Source organism: Cannabis sativa, chromosome 9 (assembly GCF_029168945.1).
Source record: "Cannabis sativa cultivar Pink pepper isolate KNU-18-1 chromosome 9, ASM2916894v1, whole genome shotgun sequence".
In the NCBI taxonomy this organism is placed as follows: Eukaryota; Viridiplantae; Streptophyta; class Magnoliopsida; order Rosales; family Cannabaceae; genus Cannabis; species Cannabis sativa.
This window is the reverse complement of record NC_083609.1, coordinates 32002863-32008368: the sequence shown is the minus strand read 5'-3', so window position 1 is coordinate 32008368 and position 5506 is coordinate 32002863. Positions and strand designations below refer to the sequence as shown.

The 5506-nt window shown below is 33.2% G+C and overlaps 1 non-coding gene across 1 annotated transcript; it reads left to right on the top strand.

The window, feature by feature from the left end:
• The first annotated feature begins 5064 nt into the window (after positions 1-5064).
• Positions 5065-5171, top strand: LOC115724315 (small nucleolar RNA R71). Its single transcript, XR_004013112.1, has one exon. It is a non-coding gene; the product is annotated as a small nucleolar RNA R71 (small nucleolar RNA).
• Positions 5172-5506: the final 335 nt, after the last annotated feature.

The following is a 5506-nucleotide window of genomic DNA, read 5'->3' as shown; positions in this document are numbered from 1 at the left end:
TAATTCTTAACGTCGTGACATTTCTGACCACATCGCTAAATTTCCACAATTGCCGGGCCCAAAAAAAATATTTTATTTCGAAATTGATATCCTCGGTACTCACATATCCCAATATAATCTCCGTAATTAATAAATTACGCTATTTATTTTATTGAGTAAATTCTCAATAATTACCGTAAGCAAGATCATAATCTTACTTCGTTACCAAAATAATTACATATTTAATAAAATATATCTATTTAAATATTATTTATTTTCCGGGATATTACAGTCATACTTCATCTTGGAGCAATGTCAAGAGTGCAACAAAAAGGAAACAAAAATCAAAAGAAAAAGTTAATCTAAAACACAAAGAAAAACACACATTACCAAGAATTGATGAGAGCAATTAAGGATCATGGGAAATTGGATCCTCAAGGAGGATTTCATCCACTTCCACATTATTAGGACTTTCAATTTCAATTGCGCCATGTGGAAAAACAGTGCGAATAATGTATGGACCTACCCACCTAGAGCCTAACTTTCCTGGAAAGAGATGCAAACGAGAATTGTATAAAAGAACTTTTGGACTGGGAGAAAAATGTTTTCTCAAAATGTTTTTGTCATGGTAAAATTTCATTCGGTCCTTATACTTTTTCGAATAGTCATATGCATCATTCCTAAGCTCTTCTAAGTCATTCAATTGAAGCTTTCTTTTCTCACCCGCTTTGTCTAAGATAAAGTTTAGTTGCTTAATAGCCCAACAGGCTCTATGTTCTAACTCAACGGGCAAGGTGCATGCCTTCCCATAAACAAGTCTATAGGGAGACATTCCAATGGGCGTTTCGTAAGCAGTACGATATGCCCATAATGCATCAATGAGTCTTAGGGACCAATCTTTCCTAGTGGGGTTGACAGTTTTCTCTAAGATGTGCTTAATCTCCCTATTTGATATTTCAACTTGGCCATTAGTTTGTGGGTGATAAGGTGTAGTGATTTTATGTGTAATGCCATATTGTTTTATTAAATGTGCAAAAGGCCTATTACAAAAGTGTGTACAATTATCACTAATGATAGCATGTGGTGAACCAAATCGTGAGAAAATATTTTCTTTCAAAAACTTAAGCACAACTTTATGGTCATTAGTGTGACATGAAATAGCTTCTACCCATTTAGACACATAATTAACACCAACAAGAATATACAAATTACCAAAAGAGTTAGGAAATGGACCCATAAAATCAATGCCCCAAACATCAAATATTTCAACAATAAGAATAGGATTCAAAGGCATCATATTTCTTCTAGTTACACTTCCTAATTTTTGACAACGTTCACAAGATTTACAATACATATAAGTGTCATGAAAAACAGTAGGCCAATAAAATCCACATTGTAAAATTATTAAAGCAGTTTTCTTACCACTAAAATGTCCATCACATGCATGATTATGACAAAAAGATATGATTTTAGATTGATCACAGTTTGGAATGCCTCTCCTTATTAGTTGATCAGGGCAATATTTAAACAAATAAGGATCATCCCACATGAAATTTTTCACTTCAGCATAAAATTTAGATTTATCTTGTTTAGACCAATGAGAAGGAATTTCACCAGTGACCAAATAATTGACAATATCAGCATACCAAGGAAAAGAAGATACATGCATGAGTTGTTCATCAGAAAAAGTTTCAATGATAGTGGTGGAATCATGATTAGTTTCAACAAAAATTCTAGACAAATGATCAGCTACAACATTTTCAGAACCTTTTTTATCACGTATCTCTAAATCAAATTCTTGTAAAAGTAAGCTCCAACGAATTAAACGAGATTTAGCATCTTTTTTTGACAAGAGATATTTCAATGCAGCATGATCAGAATAGACAATTATTTTAGATCCTAACAAATAAGACCTAAACTTCTCTAATGCAAACACAACAGCAAGCAATTCTTTTTCAGTTGTAGTATAATTCAATTGAGCTTCATTTAAAGTTTTGCTAGCATAGTATATTACATGAGGTAACTTGTTAATTCGTTGTCCTAAAATAGCACCAATTGCATAATCAGAAGCATCACACATTATTTCAAAAGGAACATTCCAATCGGGAGGGCGAATAATGGGTGCACTAGTTAAAAGGGATTTCAATTTTTCAAAGGCAACATGGCAATCATTATCAAAGGCAAAAGCATTTTCTTTTCCAAGTAAATGACATAAAGGGCGTGAAATTTTGCTTAAGTCTTTTATGAATCTTCTATCAAAACCCGCATGGCCTAAGAATGATCTAATTTCTTTTACTGTCTTAGGTGGAGGAAGTTTTGAAATAAGATCTACTTTTGCTTATCAAATTCTATTCTTGGAGATGAAATCACATGACCTAAGACAATTCTCTTTTTAACCATGAAATGACATTTTTCCCAATTGAGAACTAAATTCTTTTCTTTGCAACGAATTAAAACAAGAGAAAGAGGGTACAAACAATCATCAAAAGAATTCCCAAATACAGAAAAATCATCCATAAACACTCCAAGATTTCTTTCAATCATATCAGAAAATATTGCAATCATACATCTTTGAAAGGTTGCACGAGCATTACAAAGACCAAAAGGCATGCGACGATATGCAAGTTCCAAAAGGGCAAGTAAAGGTAGTCTTTTCTTGATGTTCAGGGGCAATGGGGATTTGGTTATATCCCGAATACCCATCAAGAAAGCAATAATAAGCATGGCCAGCTAACCTTTCAAGCATTTGGTCAATGAAGGGTAATGGGAAGTGGTCTTTCCTAGTGACATTATTCAACTTTCTATAGTATATACACACTCTCCACCCAGTTTGTACTCTAGTAGGGATTAACTCATTTTGTTCATTTTTAACAAAAGTGATCCCAGACTTTTTTGGATCAACTTGAACTAGACTAACCCATGGACTGTCAGAAATAGGGTAAAAGATCCCTACATCTAAAATTTTAATTACATCATCTCTTACTACCTCTTTTATGTTTGGATTTAATCTTCTTTGAATTTCTCGGGACGACTTAGCATTTTTTTCTAAATGTATTCTATGCATGCACACAGTTGGGCTAATTCCCTTAATGTCTCCCATGGTCCAACCTATGGCCTTTTTATGTTTTCTAAGGATATCTAACAACTTTGCTTCTTGTTTTTCATCTAAATCAGATGCAATGATAAAAGGATAGGTGTTAGACTCTCCTAGAAAGGCATATTTCAAAGTGTCAGGCAAAGTGTGAGATCTAACTTTGGTGGTTCAAAAGTTGACTCAACATGCTCTAATGGAATACATGGTTCAATTTTGGCTTTCCATTTTTCAGTATCCATTAGTGGGGTAGACTCAAGCAAAAAATTGACATCATGAATAAAATAATCAATATTTAAGCACATTCCAAATATTTTTGCATAAGTTTTAAAAGATTCGTTCATGTCCATTTCAAAAATATTTTCCGTGTTAATCATGTTTACTTCATGTATTTCCTCACACTCAACAGATTTAGCAACATTAAAAACATTCAATTCAACAGTCATGTTTCCAAAAGATAATTTCAATACACCATTACGACAGGTGATAATTGCATTAGATGTAGCTAAAAATGGTCTACCTAAAATGATGGGTATTTGAGCATGAGCATTTTCAACAGGTTGAGTATCAAGAACAATGAAATCAACAGGAAAATAGAATTTATCCAGTTTAATTAAAACATCTTCTGTAATACCTCTAGGAATTTTCCAGAACGATCAACTAATTGAAGTGTTATAGAAGTTGATTTTCATTCTCCCAGACCAAGTTTCTTATAAGCAGATCAAGGCAATAAATTCACACTAGCTCCTAAATCAAGTAAAGCTTTGTTAATAAAATGATCACCAATAATGCATGAAATTGTTGGACAACCAAGATCTTTATATTTCACAAGGCTTTTATATTGAATTATGGAGCTAACTTGTTCTGTTAAAAATGCTTTTTTTTGGAACATTAGTGTTTCTTTTAACAGTGCAAAGATCTTTCAAGAATTTGGAGTAGGCAAGAATTTGTTTAATGGCATCTAAGAATGGGATGTTGATACTTACTTGTTTGAACACTTCTAAGATGTCACTATATTGGTTGCCTTTTTTGAGTGGGAGTAATCTTTGCGGAAAAGGAGCTTTTGAATGGAAGGAATAATTTGATCATTATCTTTTGACAAGTCATTTATGTTGGAACTTTAAGGTTGGCTTTGGTCTTTTTCACCTTGAGGTATGTAATCGGGTTTGACAATTTATTTTCCGGACCTAAGTGTTGAAACAGACTTGGCTTCTTCTTTATGACTAGGAAATCCTACTTCATATTGGCCTTTAGGATTTGGGACGGGTTGGCTAGGAAATCTCCCTTTTTCTCTCTCAGTTACGGCATCGGCAAGTTGACCCAATTGTGTCTCTAGTTTGGCAATGGATTGAGACTAATTTTGCATAATTTGTTGGGTGAATTGCATGAATTTCTGTAAAGTGTCTTCTAAGGAAGGCTTTCTTTGTGGAGGGTAAGGTTGACTTGGTTGGGCATGATTGAGATTTGGCATGTTGAATTGGTTCCCTTGGTTCATTTGTGGTTGGTTTTGTCTCCGTGAAAAATTGGGATGGTTTCTCCAATTAGGATTGTATGTGTTAGAAAATGGGCTATTATTTGGTTTACCACATACATGTAATGCATTAGCCTCTTCAAAAAATGCTTCAAGAAAAGAAGGACATGATTGATCATTATGACAAGTACTAGCACAAACATCTTTTTTAGGTTGAACTTGAGAATTCATAGTTTGACTTATGACTAAGGATTCTACTTTTCTTGCTAATTTTTCAGAAGATGTTCTCAAATCAGTTTCTTCTTTAATTTCATATTTTCCTCCTCTTTTAGGTGAATTATTTGCTCTAGACCTAGGCTCAGAATAATTCCATTATTGTGAATTAACAGACAATTCTTCAAGAGCTTCGCAAGCCTCTTACCCTTGCAATTTCAAAAAATTTCCGGTATGCATAGATTGAATCATTTGTCGGTTTGAAGGGGTTAAACCATCATAAAAATATTTTACAAGTCTCCATTTTTCAAAACTATGGTGGGGACATTTTAATAATAAATCTTTAAATCTTTCCCAACATTCATAAAATTCTTCATTATCTTTTTTATAAAATTTGGAGATTTCTCTTCTTAAATTATCAATTTTGGACATGGGGAAAAATTTGGAAAGAAATTTATTAAAAAATTGATCCCAAGTTGTTATGGTTCCGGTTGGAAGTGAATTTAACCAAGCTTTGGCTTTATCTTTTAAAGAAAAAGGAAACAACCTAAGTTTGACTGATTCATCCAAAAAATTTCGAAAATGAAAAGTTGAGCAAATATCTAAGAAATCTTTTACATGCATGTAAGGATCTTCTCTTTCTAAACCATAAAAAGAAGGCAACAATTGAATGATGGATGGTTTAAGTTCAAAATGAGTGGCATTAGTAGTAGGCAAAACAATGCATGATGGAGCATTAGATGAAATAGGTG